The following is an 18,126-nucleotide window of genomic DNA, read 5'->3' as shown; positions in this document are numbered from 1 at the left end:
CTGTTCTTCAATCAGGTCCACGAACGGATAATTAATCGCTCTGATAGATTGCACTAGAAAATCTATCAGAAGTTTCTACGAAGAGATTAACGAATTTGATCCGTTAAACCAGACTGTAATTCAAAATTCACAGACTGAATTTTACCGAGCAGAGGGGAAAAGGGGGCGGCCACTTCAGAGGAAAATTACTAGGGTTTTCGAAAATTTTGTGACCTGTTGTATTTTAATTTCTGTACTGCAATAACTTATTTATAATGTAGGCCGCTAACAGCTTAGGGCCCATTAGTCATAAGTTCAAGCCCGACAAGCAAAGCCTGCATGTTCAGAAATTAATATAAAATTCATCATGACTCCGATTGATAAACCGATTTCACCAATGTGCACAGAAACCATTTCTGCACCTTTTAAAGTCAAGATAAATTTTTCTGAATCCGAATTCAGTGATTTCCAAAAATGCCCATCCCTATGTCATTTTAGGAAATCTTACTCCTCTACTCTTAAATAAGAAGTCCAACTTCTTCGTTCATTAAATTTAACTCTTTAAATTTAACTATCTCAACGTGGATTAAAAATCCATTACTCTGTGTGACCCTCAATGGTTCAGGGATACAGCTAGCCGTGGGCTCACAACCCCTTGTGACTCGGAACAACAATTTCCGACTTGCCCATCGAATCATGGTAAGAGCGCCTAGCAACATCGCCCCATGATTCCCTAGGTATCACTGATAGTGCCTGCAAGAACCAATAGATTTTGGTTAGCGTACAATACGGTCCCTTCATTCATATATCCCGATCGAATCAACAACCATTGGTATATCGAGAGTCGTTCGAGATTCGATAACTATGCAATACATCTTGAAGATCAAATAGTGACATCGCATGTGTTACTAAGAAACCATTTCTTAAAACACATCATGTACTCTGGCCAGAGATTCGTCACACTAATATCTCCTCAGATCGCATAGGATATCCACACTCGCAAGTATGTGGTGAATCCTTGACAACAAAGCATCGACTCCTATATGTGTTGTAACTGTACCCAATCCCGACACCTGATGACCCCAATAGAGTCGGTAAATGAGTCAAAGCACAGTACTAGCATATAGAGTCTCAATGATGTTTCAAGTAGTAAGGACTAATGGTGTACAACCAAAACCGCGGACTTTATCCACTCGATAAGTGATAACCACTTGGAAAGTCCGGATAGGGTAGTTCGATCATTCATCATATGAATATCCATTTGCATGCTTCGAACATCTCTATGTTCCTTACCAATGAAACGTGGTACTCTGCATCGCAAATGCTAGTCTCAAACTCGAGCGATCCTTATCCTTATTATCGGACGGCTCAATCGAGTAGGAATTGTTTAGAATATACAGTGACTATAAGATGTGTTTCATGATAGACATCTCCATGTTCTACCACATCTTACATACACTATAGTATATTCAAGGTCTTTATCAAAACAACAATAGTATATCACAATATAACAATATGAATAAAGATAAAGTCATTGCCATTAATAAAAGTGTAAATTATATTAAACAAAAGATTTTTTATACAAAGAGTCATCAAAGCCCTTAGCCACAAGTTGGCTCACCGGGCACCCACTCTTTCAATCTCCCACTTGCCCTAAAGCTAACTAGTCATACTACGTAGACCCATTGCTTCGCGATGTTTGTCAAATAATGGTCCTGGCAAGGGCTTAGTAAGTGGATCAGCGATATTTTCTGTAGAGGCCACTCTTTCCACAGTGATGTCTCCTCTTTCCACAATCTCCCGGATGATGTGGTATTTTCTCAGTACGTGTTTGGATCTTTGATGAGACCTTGGTTCCTTTGCCTGAGCAACGGCACCCGTGTTGTCACAGTACACCGGGACTGGACCAAAAACTTCAGGAATGACGCCCAACTCTTGGACGAAATTCCTCATCCAAACGGCCTCTTTAGCAGCAGCTGATGCTGCAATGTATTCTGCCTCAGTGGTGGAATCCGCTGTGGTGTCCTGCTTGGAACTCTTCCAAGAGACAGCACCGCCATTGAGCATGAACACAAATCCAGAGGTTGACTTCGAGTCATCCACGTCACTTTGGAAGCTAGAGTCGGTATAGCCTTCCAATTTTAGTTCTCTTCCTCCATATACCATGAACATATTCTTAGTCCTTCGTAAGTACTTAAGAATGTCCTTCACGGCTTTCCAATGCATTTGACCGGGATTAGCTTGATATTTGCTCGTGACACTCAGAGCAAATGCTAAATCCGGTCTGGTAGATATCATCCCATACATGATACTACCTATGGCTGACGCATATGGTACATGTGTCATTTTCTCTATCTCTTCATCCGTCTTGGGACACATAGACTTGGATAGAGAAACTCCATGACACATGGGTAGATGTCCTCTCTTGGACCCATCCATTGAAAACCGTTTCAATATGGTGTCGATGTAGGTTGATTGAGTGAGTCCTATCATTCTCTTAGATCTATCTCTATAGATCTGTATCCCTAGAATATAGGATGTCTCACCCAAATCCTTCATCGAGAATCTACCTGTTAACCATATCTTTGTTGACTGCAACATCCCTACGTCATTCCCAATGAGTAGGATGTCATCAACATAAAGTACTAAGAATGTCACAGCATCCTTAACTACTTTCTTGTACACGCATGGTTCCTCCGGGTTCTTGATGAAACCAAAATCCTTTATTGTTTCATCAAATTTCTGGTTCCAACTTCTTGATGCTTGTTTTAGACCATAAATTGATCTTTGAAGCTTGCATACCTTATGCTCGCTTCCCATGGATGTGTAACCCTCAGGCTGCTTCATATAGATTTCTTCCTTAATGTCTCCATTAAGAAAAGCAGTCTTCACATCCATTTGCCATATCTCATAGTCATACCAAGCAGCTATGGAAATAAGGATTCTTATGGACTTGAACATTGCAACTGGTGAAAAGGTTTCATCATAGTCAACTCCTTGTCTTTGAGTATAACCTTTCGCCACCAATCGCGCCTTGTAGGTCAATACCTTACCATTAGGCCCAAGCTTTCTCTTGTAGATCCATTTACACCCTATTGGAACAATTCCATCGGGAGGATCTACTAAAGACCAAACTTGGTTTGTATGCATCGAATCTATTTCTGACTGCATAGCTTCAAGCCATAAATTTGAATCCGCATCAGAAATTGCTTCCTTGAAGTTTCTTGGATCACATCCAACATCGGGTTCATCTTGATCCCCTTCAAGAAGAAGACCATATCGAATAGGAGGTCTAGAAGTCCTCTCGGATCTTCTAGGTACAGGCGTGTCTATCAATGGTTCCTGAGGTGTAGGATCGTTATTTTGTATTTCGGGTTCTTCTCGAATTTCTTCGAGTTCCATCATCTCGCCTTTCTTATCCAATAAGAACTCCTTCTCCAAGAAGGTGGCATTCCTTGAAACAAACACCTTTGTTTCAGCAGGATAATAGAAATAATATCCGATTGAATTCTTCGGATACCCTACAAAATAACATAAGCTGGATCGACTATCCAACTTATCTCCCACTGTCCGCTTCACGTAAGCAGGACATCCCCAAATCCTCAAGTACGAATACTTAGGAGCTTTGCCATTCCATAACTCGAATGGTGTTTTGTCCACTGCTTTAGTGTGGACGTTGTTCAACAACAATACCGCCGTTTCGAGCGCATAGCCCCAAAACGAAGGTGGAAGCTCAGTGAAGCTCATCATGGACCGAACCATGTCCAACAAAGTTCGATTACGACGCTCCGATACACCATTAAGCTGTGGTGTCATAGGAGGAGTCCACTGAGAGAGAATCCCATTCTCTTTTAGATAGTCCAAAAACTCGGTACTTAAGTATTCTCCACCTCGATCCGATCGAAGTGCTTTAATACTTTTACCTAGCTTGTTTTCTACTTCAGCCTTGAATTCTTTGAACTTTTCAAATGTTTCAGACTTATATTTCATTAAATATAAATACCCATACCTCGAATAATCATCAGTAAAGGTAATGAAGTAGGTGTGGCCATATTGAGTACCAACTCTAAATGGACCACAAACATCTGTATGGATCAAATCCAACAGATTTTGACTACGCTCAGGTTTCCCCTTAAAAGGAGATTTAGTCATTTTTCCTTTTAGGCAGGATTCACAAGTAGGTAGAGAGTTAATATCAGACATATCAAACATGCCCTCTCCCACTAGATTGTTCATCCTCCTTGAGAAAATATGACCTAGCCTAGCGTGCCAAAAGGTTTGCCGGGTTTTGGCTATCGATTTTCCTTTTGTTTGTTGTTGCCGGTTTATCAACATAATTTATTGGAACGTCTTTTAGTTTTAAGTTATATAGATCATTTTCAAGTTGTCCATTTCCAATCAAACATTCATTCTTGTAAATATTGCAAATCCCATTCACAAAATTGCAAGAATAACCATCTCTATCAAGCATAGAAACAGAAATAATGTTTTTAATCAAATCCGGAACAAATAAAATATCTCTCAAAAGTAACTTAAAACCGTTCTGCAAAATTAAATAAATATCTCCCACAGCTTTAGCTTCAACTCTGGAACCATTTCCGAGCCTCAGCTGGGTCTCACCCATTCTAAGCCCGCGACTTCTTGTCATCACCTGCAAATCATTGCAAATGTGATATCCACATCTGGTATCCAATACCCAAGAAGTAGTATTAAGTGAAACATTTATTTCAATATAGAACATACCCTTCGCAGTTCGCAACTGCTCTAGATATTCCTTGCAGTTACGCTTCCAATGACCGGGCTTCTTGCAGTAATGGCAAACATCCTTGGATTTTTCCATGTTTGAAGCCTTTGTCTTGTACTTCTTCTCGGGTTCGATTTTCTTGGGTGGGGCAGAACGTTTCTTACCCTTTGTACTTGGCCCCTTCTTAGCAGAAGAAGAGGAGCCCACCAAGAAAGCCGGTTTATCCTTCTTTAATGTGGATTCATATGTCACAAGCATATTGACCATCTCTTCAAGGGAGGCCTCTATCTTGTTCATATTGAAATTCACCACAAATCCGTCAAACGAAGAAGGAAGAGACAGAAGTAGTAAGTCCACGTTGAGTTCATGCTCCAACACCAAATCAAGGGTTACCAACTTCTGTATGAGCCAAATCACTCGTACCCCATGATCACGGACCGAAGTCCCTTCACGCATGCGACACGTCATTAGCTCCTTTACAGTAGCGAACCTTTCAGCCCTCGATTGAGCCCCAAAAATTTCCTTGAGTTGTACGTGAATGTCAGCAGCATTCACGGTGTCCTCAAATCGCCTCTGGAGTTCATCAGACATCGAGGCTTGCATATAGCATTTGGCCTTGATATCATGGTCCCACCATGTATCAAGTTTGGCTAACTCTTCCGGACTTATGTCAGCTGGTGCTTTCTTCGGAGGAGATTTTTCTAACACGTAGAGCATCTTCTCCGAAGTCAAGACAATCTTCAACTTACGGAACCATTCCGTATAGTTTGCGCCAGTCAATTTATTTTGTTCGAGGATCGAGAAAAGTGGATTACGCGAATTCATCTTTATGAAATACTGAAAAGAAACAGACAAATATCAGTGATTGTTTAAGCAATTTACTAAGACATAAAATAGGAGAAATTTATTTTATGAATCTCACTCCCACTATTTTAACGATTTCACTACCCTCTAGTGAAAACGGGAAACTGTTTTCCTTAGTGAGAACATGGAGTCCAATTAACAAACTATGGTCCCGAATAATATCAGCCAACCATAATTTTCAAAAGGTAGAGCTCAATTGCTTCCAAAGCAACCTCCACGTGTTTACCTCATGTCCAATAAGGGCCCAATAATATGACGCCGATTATTGTGACATGTCAAGATGACCCATCAATATTAAGTTGTGATGGACGGTCGCCATGTGGATCCCCCAATAATATGAGCCGATCCCATGGGAGTTCCACCCAACTTACAACATGTGTCGATCCAATGTACAGCTTTCCGACGAACGGGCCCCCCAATAATATGAGCCGGACCGTATCCGCGGGTAGCATCTCATACATTGATCGTTGATGGAAGGTAGGAACATTTAAACAAATTTAAATTTCCTTTATTTATCTTGATATCAATTTTAAATCATATTTAAAATGAGGGATTTTAATTATGAAAATTTGTCTCATCATTTTTAAAATTTTGTATGCTTGTCGGATTCACACAATTTTGTCTAAAACATGCATACAACAATAATATCACATATTATATAGGATGATCGATTCCATTTCTAATCGACCCGTGATTGCCAATCACGAGTCTTAGTCCAATCCTAGGTAATATGCAGTATGCAATGAAATCCTATTACATTGAGCTTCCAATTTACATTTCATCTGTCTTTATTGTTTGCTGGGCCCACCTCCGTCTTCAAATCTTCATCTCCCACTAAATCTAATGTATTTACAATAAATAACAATGACAAGTAGGGGATACATTTTTAAGGGGTGGAAACGGGCCATAAACCAAGCCCACTTTTATTACATATGACAATTCATATTGGGCCATAAACCAGGCCCATTAATAAATCCAACAACAATAAAAACAAATGTAAATTCCTAACATACACCTACAAAATTGGTCATGGCAATCGATCATCCTTATCCAATAACATTTAATTCAAAATTAATTTATTGGATAACATGCAATGGCAGTTTAAATTTAAAAGGATAAAATCATATTTCATATATAAAATCTTATTTTACATACAAAATCATATTTTATCTTTTTATCAAATAAAATCATATTTTATCTATAAAATCCAATTTTATACATAAAATCATATTTTACTCAATATATCCATAAGATCATATCTTATCATCAATTGTACCAAAAATAATTAATTTCAAAATTCAATTTAACGGATAAAATATTTAAATTTTCCAAAAATTCAAATTTATCCAAAAATCAATTTTAAAATTTTCGGACTCGAACAATTCGATCCGACGCCTCGTGGACCAATCAAAAACAATTTTCGATCGGACCAAAAATAGAATTTTAACATATTAAAATTTAATTTAAAATTAAAAAAATAATTTTTCCGCGGGCCGCCCAGGACATTCCCGGGCTGCCCGCGCCCCCTAGGGCTCGGGCCGGGCAGCGCCCATCGCTGCGCTGGGCAGCGATCCAATCGCTGCCCGGGTTTTTGCCCGAGAAAAAATTTTTTATTTTTAAATATTTATATTGTTTCAAAAACCGAGGCTTAAAAATTTTTTTGTACAATCGATTAATTTAATCGCTTGATCTGAGCAACCTGGCTCTGATACCACTGTTGGAGAACGCGGCGATCAGATCAATCAAGATTGATACCCGGTGCAGCGGAAGTTTAAAATTTTATATGGAACGATTCCATAGTGGGTATCAAAACCTTACGATTAAATTGTGTGTGTAAAAATTAAATAACTATTATAAATTTTTACCTTCAATCTCGAATCGAGATTTTGGACACCAACAGATTGCTCTGCTCTTGTTGTATATCCTTGGAACTGATGGACGAACTGTTCTTCAATCAGGTCCACGAACGGATAATTAATCCCTCTGATAGATTGCACTGGAAAATCTATCAGAAGTTTCTACGAAGAGATTAACGAATTTGATCCGTTAAACCAGACTGTAATTCAAAATTCACAGACTGGATTTTACCGAGCAGAGGGGAAAAGGGGGCGGCCACTTCAGAGGAAAATTACTAGGGTTTTCGAAAATTTTGTGACCTGTTGTATTTAATTTCTGTACTGCAATAACTTATTTATAATGTAGGCCGCTAACAGCTTAGGGCCCATTAGTCATAAGTTCAAGCCCGACAAGCAAAGCCCGCATGTTCAGAAATTAATATAAAATTCATCATGACTCCGATTAATAAACAGATTTCACCAATGTGCACAGAAACCATTTCTGCACCTTTTAAAGTCAAGATAAATTTTTCTGAATCCGAATTCAGTGATTTCCAAAAATGCCCATCCCTATGTCATTTTAGGAAATCTTACTCCTCTACTCTTAAATAAGAAGTCCAACTTCTTCGTTCATTAAATTTAACTCTTTAAATTTAACTATCTCAACGGGGATTAAAAATCCATTACTCTGTGTGACCCTCAATGGTTCAGGGATACAGCTAGCCGTGGGCTCACAACCCCTTGTGACTCGGAACAACAATTTCCGACTTGCCCATCGAATCATGGTAAGAGCGCCTAGCAACATCGCCCCATGATTCCCTAGGTATCACTGATAGTGCCTGCAAGAACCAATAGATTTTGGTTAGCGTACAGTACGGTCCCTTCATCCATATATCACGATCGAATCAACAACCATTGGTATATCGAGAGTCGTTCGAGATTCGATAACTATGCAATACATCTTGAAGATCAAATAGTGACATCGCATGTGTTACTAAGAAACCATTTCTTAAAACACATCATGTACTCTGGCCAGAGATTCGTCACACTAATATCTCCTCAGATCGCATAGGATATCCACACTCGCAAGTATGTGGTGAATCCTTGACAACAAAGCATCGACTCCTATATGTGTTGTAACTGTACCCAATCCCGACACCTGATGACCCCAATAGAGTCGGTAAACGAGTCAAAGCACAGTACTAGCATATAGAGTCTCAATGATGTTTCAAGTAGTAAGGACTAATGGTGTACAACCAAAACCGCGGACTTTATCCACTCGATAAGTGATAACCACTTGGAAAGTCCGGATAGGGTAGTTCGATCATTCATCATATGAATATCCATTTGCATGCTTCGAACATCTCTATGTTCCTTACCAATGAAACGTGGTACTCTGCATCGCAAATGCTAGTCTCAATCTCGAGCGATCCTTATCCTTATTATCGAACGGCTCAATCGACTAGGAACAGTTTAGAATATACAGTGACTATAAGATGTGTTTCATGATAGACATCTCCATGTTCTACCACATCTTACATACACTATAGTATATTCAAGGTCTTTATCAAAACAACAATAGTATATCACAATATAACAATATGAAGAAAGATAAAGTCATTGCCATTAATAAAAGTGTAAATTATATTAAACAAAAGATTGTTTATACAAAGAATCATCAAAACCCTTAGCCACAAGTTGGCTCACCGGGCACCCACTCTTTCATATCGAAAATCCGGATGGGCGTCTCCTCATAGGACAGGTGAGGAGATAGTTGAAGCAGTTCCGAACTGAGCACATGGGATGGGTTCGAGATGTACTTCCTCAACATCGACACATGGAAGACACTATGGATCTTATCAAGGTTAGGCGGCAGGGCCACTCTATAAGCCAGTGCCCCTACCCTATCCAAAATCTCGAAGGGTCCTATAAACCTCGGTTCCAACTTTCCTTTCTTCCCAAACCTCAAAACTCCCTTCAGCGGCGCTACACGGATGAATACATGATCACCCACCGAGAACTCCAAGTCTCTCCTCCGATGATCAGCATAACTCTTCTGCCTACTCTGGGCAGTCCTAATCCTATCACGGATCTTAGCCACTACCTCGGTGGTCAACTGAGCAATCTCCAGACCAAAGTCTGATCTCTCACCTATCTAATCCCACAACACTGGAGATCTACACTTCCTCCCATAAAGTGCCTCGTAGGGAGCCATGCCAATAGTGGACTGAAAACTGTTATTATATGCGAATTCCACTAGTGGTAGTCTCGAATCCCAACTACCTTGAAAATCAATAGCACATGCCCTCAAAAGATCCTCCAAAATCTGAATCACCCTCTCTGACTGGCCATCAGTCTGCGGGTGGAAGGCGGTGCTAAAAAGTAGCTTCGTACCCATAGCGGAATGAAGACTCTTCCAAAAAGACGAAGTAAACCGTGGATCTCTATCAGACACTATGGAGACTGGAATACCATGTAGTCTGACTATTTCCCGGATATACAACTCCGCGAACTGAGTCATCGTGAAAGTCATCTTCACCGGTAAAAAGTGAGCCGACTTAGTGAGACGGTCTACAATAACCCAAATAGCATTTGAACCTCTCACTGTCTTTGGCAATCCCACAACAAAGTCCATGGTGATATTCTCCCATTTCCACTCAGGAATAGGTATAGGCTTAAGCAATCCGGCCGGTCTCTGATGCTCCGCCTTGACCTGCTGGCATGTCAGGCATTCTGACACGAATCGGGCAATGTCACTTTTCATGCCTGGCCACCAATAAAGCTGCTGAAGATCCCGATACATCTTCGTACTACCAGGGTGGATTGAGTACGGTGATGTATGTGCCTCTTCCATGATAGTAACTCGCAGAGAATCACCTGCGGGAACCCAAAATCTACCTCTGTACCTCACAATCCCATCTACCACAGCATACAAACCGCTGCCTTTCTCCTCATCTCTCTGTCTCCACTTCCTGATCTGCTCATCAACTGACTGCGCCGCACGGATACGATCAAAAAGTGTAGTCTGCACACTTAGGGAAGACAATCGGGGAGCTCTACCACTTGCATAAAACTCTAGACCATACCTCTGAATCTCAACCTGCAACGGTCTAGACACTGACAAGGAGGTAATCACTACAGTCTTCCTGCTCAAAGTTCCTGCAACCACATTAGCTTTACCAGGGTGGTAGCTAATATTGCAGTCATAGTCCTTTACCAACTCTAACCACCTACGCTGCCTCATATTCAACTCCTTCTGGGTGAAGAAGTACTTGAGGCTTTTGTGGTCTGTGAAGATCTGACTTTTCTCTCCGTAAAGATAGTGTCTCCAAATCTTAAGAGCAAACACTACCGCTGCCAAATCTAAGTCATGAGTAGGGTAGTTCTTCTCGTGCTCCTGCAATAACTCTGTCTCGCTGCATCAGAACTGCTCCCAATCCCAACTTGGAAGCATCAGTATACACCACAAAATCACCTTGCCCAGATGGCATGGTCAACACTGGCGCTGTCGTAAGAGCTTCCTTCAAAGTATCAAAGCTCTTTTGACACTCGGCACTCCAAACAAACTTGGCATTCTTCTTAGTCAACGCTGTCATAGGCACAGCAATGGAGGAAAAACCCTTGATGAATTTTCGGTAATAACCGGCTAATCCAAGAAAACTGCGAATCTCAGATGCGCTCCTCGGTATAGACCACTCCTTCACTGCTTGAACCTTTGAAGGGTCTACTTCCACACCGCTCTTAGAAATAATATGACCCAAGAAAGCAACTTTCTCCAACCAGAATTCACACTTATCAAACTTGGCCAACAACTTGTGCTCTCGAAGAACCTAAAGAACGGTCCTCAAATGCTGTTCATGCTCCACTCTATCCTTCGAATAAATGAGGATGTCATCGATGAAAACAATAACAAAGCGGTCCAAGTAAGGCTGAAACACGCGGTTCATAAGATCCATGAAAACCGCGGGCGCGTTCGTCATCCCAAACGGCATCACAAGGAACTCGTAATGACCGTAACGAGTCCTAAAAGCTGTCTTTGACACATCTGACTCCTTCACCTTCAACTGGTGATAACCTGAACGAAGATCAATCTTCGAAAAGACGGATGCACCTTGCAATTGATCGAAGAGGTCCTCGATCCTGGGTAATGGGTACTTGTTCTTCACAGTCACTCCGTTCAAACCTCGGTAGTCTATGCACAATCTTAGACTACCGTCCTTCTTCTTAACGAAGAGAACTGGTGCGCCCCATGAAAGAGTGGGTGCCCGGTGAGCCAACTTGTGGCTAAGGGCTTTGATGACTCTTTGTATAAACAATCTTTTGTTTAATATAATTTACACTTTTATTAATGGCAATGACTTTATCTTTCTCCATATTGTTATATTGTGATATACTATTGTTGTTTTGATAAAGACCTTGAATATACTATAGTGTATGTAAGATGTGGTAGAACATGGGGATGTCTATCATGAAACACATCTTATAGTCACTGTATATTCTAAACTGTTCCTAGTCGATTGAGCCGTCCAATAATAAGGATAAGGATCGCTCGAGTTTGAGACTAGCATTTGCGATGCAGAGTACCACGTTTCATTGGTAGGGAACATAGAGATGTTCGAAGCATGCAAATGGATATTCATACGATGAATGATCGAACTACCCTATCCGGACTTTCCAAGTGGTTATCACTTATCGAGTGGATAAAGTCCGCGGTTTTGGTTGTACACCATTAGTCCTTACTACTTGAAACATCATTGAGACTCTATATGCTAGTACTGTGCTTTGACTCGTTTACCGACTCTATTGGGGTCATCAGGTGTCGGGATTGGGTACAGTTACAACACATATAGAAGTCGATGCTTTGTTGTCAAGGATTCACCACATACTTGCGAGTGTGGATATCCTATGCGATCTGAGGAGATATTAGTGTGACGAATCTCTGGCCAGAATACATGATGTGTTTTAAGAAATGGTTTCTTAAGTAACACATGCGATGTCACTATTTGATCTTCAAGATGTATTGCATAGTTATTGAATCTCGAACGACTCTCGATATACCAATGGTTGTTGATTTGATCGGGATATTTGGATGATGGGACCGTACTGTACGCTAACCAAAATCTATTGGTTCTTGCAGGCACTATCAGTGATACCTAGGGAATCATGGGGCGATGTTGCTAGGCGCTCTTACCATAATTCGATGGGCAAGTCGGAAATCATTGTTCCGAGTCACAAGGAGTTGTGAGCCCACGGCTAGTTGTATCCCTGAACCATTGAGGGTCACACAGAGTAATGGATTTTTAATCCCCGTTGAGCTAGTTAAATTTAAAGAGTTAAATTTAATGAACAAAGAAGTTGGACTTCTTAATTATGAGTAGAGGAGTAAGATTTCCTAAAATGACATAGGGATGGGCATTTTTGGAAATCACTGAATTCGGATTCAGAAAAATTTATCTTGACTTTAAAAGGTGCAGAAATGGTTTCTGTGCACATTGGTGAAATCGGTTTATCAATCGGAGTCACGATGAATTTTATATTAATTTCTGAACATGCGGGCTTTGCTTGTCGGGTTTGAACTTATGACTAATGGGCCTTAAGCTGTTAGTGGCCTACATTATAAATAAGTTATTGCAGTACAGAAATTACAAACAACAGGTCACAAAATTTTCGAAAAACCCTAGTGATTTTCCTCTGAAGTGGCCGACCCCCTCTCCCCTCTGCTCGGAAAATCCAGTCTGTGAATTTTGATTTACATTCTGGTTTAACGGATCAAATTCGTTAATCTCTTCGTAGAAACTTCTGATAGATTTTCTAGTGCAATCTATCAGAGGGATTAAATATCCGTTCGTGGACCTGATTGAAGAACAGTTCGTCCATCAGTTCCAGGGATATACAACAAGAGCAGAGCAATCTGTTGGTGTCCAAAATCTCGATTCGAGATTGGAGGTAAAAATTTATAATCGTTATTTAATTTTTACACACACACAATTTAATCGTAAAAGTTTTGATACCCAATATGGAATCGTTCCATTTAAAATTTTTAAACTTCCGCTGCACCGGGTATCAATTCTGATTGATCTGATAGCCGCGTTATCCAACAGTGGTATCAGAGCCAGGTTGCTCAGATCAAGCGATTAAATTAATCGATTGTACAAAAAATTTTTGAGCCTCGGTTTTTGAAACAAAATAAATATTTAAAAATAAAAGATTTTTTTTTTTCGGGCAAAAACCCGGGCAGCGATTGGATCGCTGCCCGGGGGGGGCAGCGATCGTCGCTGCCCAGCGCAGCGCACGGCGCTGCGCACGGCGCTGCCTAGGGCAGCGCACGTCGCTGCCCTAGGGGCAGCCGGGCTGCCCGGCCCGAGCCTTTTGGGGCGCGGGCAGCCCGGGAATGTCCCGGGCTGCCCGCGGAAAAATTATTTTTAATTTTAAATTAAATTTTAATATGTTAAAATTCTATTTTTGGTCCGATCGAAAATTGTTTTTGATTGGTCCACGAGGCGTCGGATCGAATTGTTCGAGTCCGAAAATTTTAAAATTGATTTTTGGATAAATTTGATTTTTTGAAAAATTTAAATATTTTATCCGTTAAATTGAATTTTGAAATTAATTATTTTTGGTACAATTGATGATAAGATATGATCTTATGGATATATTGAGTAAAATATGATTTTATGTATAAAATTGGTTTTTATAGATAAAATATGATTTTATTTGATAAAAAGATAAAATATGATTTTGTATGTAAAATAAGATTTTATATATGAAATATGATTTTATCCTTTTAAATTTAAATTGCCATTGCATGTTATCCAATAAATTAATTTTGAATTAAATGTTATTGGATAAGGATGATCGATTGCCATGACCAATTTTGTAGGTGTATGTTAGGAATTTACATTTGTTTTATTGTTGTTGGATTTATTAATGGGCCTGGTTTATGGCCCAATATGAATTGTCATATGTAATAAAAGTGGGCTTGGTTTATGGCCCGTTCCCACCCCTAAAAAATGTATCCCCTACATGTCATGGTTATTTATTGTAAATACATTAGACTTAGTGGGAGATGAAGATTTGAAGACGGAGGTGGGCCCAGCAGACAATAAAGACAGAAGAAATGTAAATTGGAAGCACAATGTAATTGGATTGCATTGCATACCTGCATATTACCTAGGATTGGACTAAGACTCGTGATTGGCAACCACGGGTCGATTAGAAATGGAATCGATCATCCTATATAATATATGATATTATTGTTGTATGCATGTTTTAGACAAAATTGTGTGAATCCGGCAAGCATACAAAATTTTAAAAATGATGAGACAAATTTTCAAAATTAAAATCCCTCATTTTAAATATGATTTAAAATTGATATCAAGATAAATAAAGGAAATTTAAAATTGTTTAAATGTTCCTACCTTCTATCAACGATCAATGTATGAGATGCTACCCGCGGATACGGTCCGGCTCATATTATTAGGGGGGCCCGTTCGTCGGAAAAATCTACATTGGATCGACACATGTTGTAAGTTGGGTGGAACTCCCATGGGATCGGCTCATATTATTGGGGGATCCACATGGCGACCGTCCATCACAACTTAATATTGATGGGTCATCTTGACATGTCACAATAAACGGCGTCATATTATTGGGCCCTTATTGGACATGAGGTAAAAACATGGAGGTTGCTTTGGAAGCAATTGGGCTCTACCTTTTGAAAATTATGGTTGGCTGATATTATTCGGGACCATAGATTGTCAATTGGACTCCATGTTCTCACTAAGGAAAACAGTTTCCCGTTTTCACTAGAGGGTAGTGAAATCGTTAAAATAGTGGGAGTGAGATTCATAAAATAAATTTCGCCTATTTTATGTCTTAGTAAATTACTTAAACAATCACTGATATTTGTCTGTTTCTTTTCAGTATTTCATAAAGATGAATTCGCGTAATCCACTTTTCTCGATCCTCGAACAAAATAAGTTGACTGGCGCAAACTATACGGAATGGTTCCGTAAGTTGAAGATTGTCTTGACTTCGGAGAAGATGCTCTACGTGTTACAAAAACCTCCTCCGAAGGAAGCACCAGCTGACATAAGTCCGGAAGAGTTAGCCAAACTTGATACATGGTGGGACCATGATATCAAGGCCAAATGCTATATGCAAGCCTCGATGTCTGATTAACTCCAGAGGCGATTTGAGGACACCGTGAATGCTGCTGACATTCACGTACAACTCAAGGAACTTTTTGGGGCTCAATCGAGGGCTGAAAGGTTCGCTACTGTAAAGGAGCTAATGACGTGTCGCATGCGTGAAGGGACTTCGGTCCGTGATCATGGGGTAGGAGTGATTTGGCTCATACAGAAGTTGGTAACCCTTGATTTGGTGTTGGAGCATGAACTCAACGTGGACTTACTACTTCTGTCTCTTCCTTCTTCGTTTGACGGATTTGTGGTGAATTTCAATATGAACAAGATAGAGGTCTCCCTTGAAGAGATGGTCAATATGCTTGTGACATATGAATCCACATTAAAGAAGGATAAACCGGCTTTCTTGGTGGGCTCCTCTTCTTCTGCTAAGAAGGGGCCAAGTACAAAGGGTAAGAAACGTTCTGCCCCATCCAAGAAAATCGAACCCGAGAAGAAGTACAAGACAAAGGCTTCAAACATGGAAAAATCCAAGGATGTTTGCCATTACTGCAAGAAGCCCGGTCATTGGAAGCGTAACTGCAAGGAATATCTAGAGCAGTTACGAACTGCGAAGGGTATGTTCTATATTGAAATAAATGTTTCACTTAATACTACTTCTTGGGTATTGGATACCGGATGTGGATCTCACATTTGCAATGATTTGCAGGTGATGACAAGAAGTCGCAGGCTTAGAATGGGTGAGACCCAGCTGAGGCTCGGAAATGGTTCCAGAGTTGAAGCTAAAGCTGTGGGAGATATTTATTTAATTTTGCAGAACGGTTTTAAGTTACTTTTGAGAGATGTTTTATTTGTTCCGGATTTGATTAAAAACATTATTTCTGTTTCTATGCTTGATAGAGATGGTTATTCTTGCAATTTTGTGAATGGGATTTGCAATATTTACAAGAATGAATGTTTGATTGGAAATGGACAACTTGAAAACGATCTATACAACTTAAAACTAAAAGACGTTCCAATAAATTATGTTGATAAACCGGCAACAACAAACAAAAGGAAAATCGATAGCCAAAACCCGGCAAACCTTTGGCATGCTAGGTTAGGTCATATTTCCTCAAGGAGGATGAACAAGCTAGTGGGAGAGGGCATGTTTGATATGTCTGATATTAACTCTCTACCTACTTGTGAATCCTGCCTGAAAGGAAAAATGACTAAAAACCTTTTAAGGGGAAACCTGAGCGTAGTCAAAATCTGTTGGATTTGATCCATACAGATGTTTGTGGTCCATTTAGAGTTGGTACTCAATATGGCCACACCTACTTCATTACCTTTACTGATGATTATTCGAGGTATGGGTATTTATATTTAATGAAATATAAGTCTGAAGCGTTTGAAAAGTTCAAAGAATTCAAGGCTGAAGTAGAAAACAAGCTAGGTAAAAGTATTAAAGCACTTCGATCGGATCGAGGTGGAGAATACTTAAGTACCGAGTTTTTGGACTATCTGAAAGAGAATGGGATTCTCTCTCAGTGGACTCCTCCTATGACACCACAGCTGAATGGTGTATCAGAGCGTCGTAATCGAACTTTGTTGGACATGGTTTGATCCATGATGAGCTTCCACCTTCGTTTTGGGGCTATGCGCTTGAAACGGCGGTATTGTTGTTGAACAATTATTTCCTACTTTTTCAATACCAACGATTCAACTGACAAGAAATCATTAATATTAATAAAGTATTTATAAAAAAAATATCTATGTGTCCACACTAAAGCAGTGGACAAAACGCCATACGAGTTATGGAATGGCAAAGCTCCTAAGTATTCGTACTTGAGGATTTGGGGATGTCCTGCTTACGTGAAGCGGACAGTGGGAGATAAGTTGGATAGTCGATCCACCTTATGTTATTTTGTAGGGTATCCGAAGAATTCAATCGGATATTATTTCTATTATCCTACTGAAACTGTGGGGACCCGGGTTGCTAATCTTATCTTAGGGCAATTTATTGTAATTAACAATTAAACAAGTACTTAAAAGCATTAAAGAAACAAGAGCTAAAAAAAAATTTTTGTTTTAAAAGGCAGGGTCTCGCTCGATCGGGGAATATGCTATCAAAACTCTGCTGCCAAAGAATGGATAAACAAGTCATAATCTTTTATACATGCTACAAAATCAAATACATGCTATCTTATAACGTCTTACAAGCTTCTAAACATAATAAACATAAACTAGCATGTATTCAAGCCATAATATACAAAGTTCTTGTATCACTTCTAGCATGGTTCAACAACATAAAGTACAAGTCGTGCTACTTAAGCCCGTGTCCTCACTTGCTATGCCTCAATCTTGAGCTATCCTTGTCTTTTCTGACTAGCTCCTGCCCCACCTATTGCCATGCACACATACAAAACAAAGCAATAGCCGGATAACTCCGGTGAGAATAAAATCCCAGTATAAACAACTTTAAACGCGAGATAATAAATGTGAATGCAATGCAAATGGCAAAGGAAGGCTATCAAGCTGATATCAATAAAACTTAGTTCTTTGGGATCCCGAGGAATAA

Source organism: Henckelia pumila, unplaced genomic scaffold, assembly GCF_033568475.1.
Source record: "Henckelia pumila isolate YLH828 unplaced genomic scaffold, ASM3356847v2 CTG_429, whole genome shotgun sequence".
Lineage (NCBI taxonomy): Eukaryota > Viridiplantae > Streptophyta > Magnoliopsida > Lamiales > Gesneriaceae > Henckelia > Henckelia pumila.
This window is presented reverse-complemented; position numbering follows the sequence as displayed.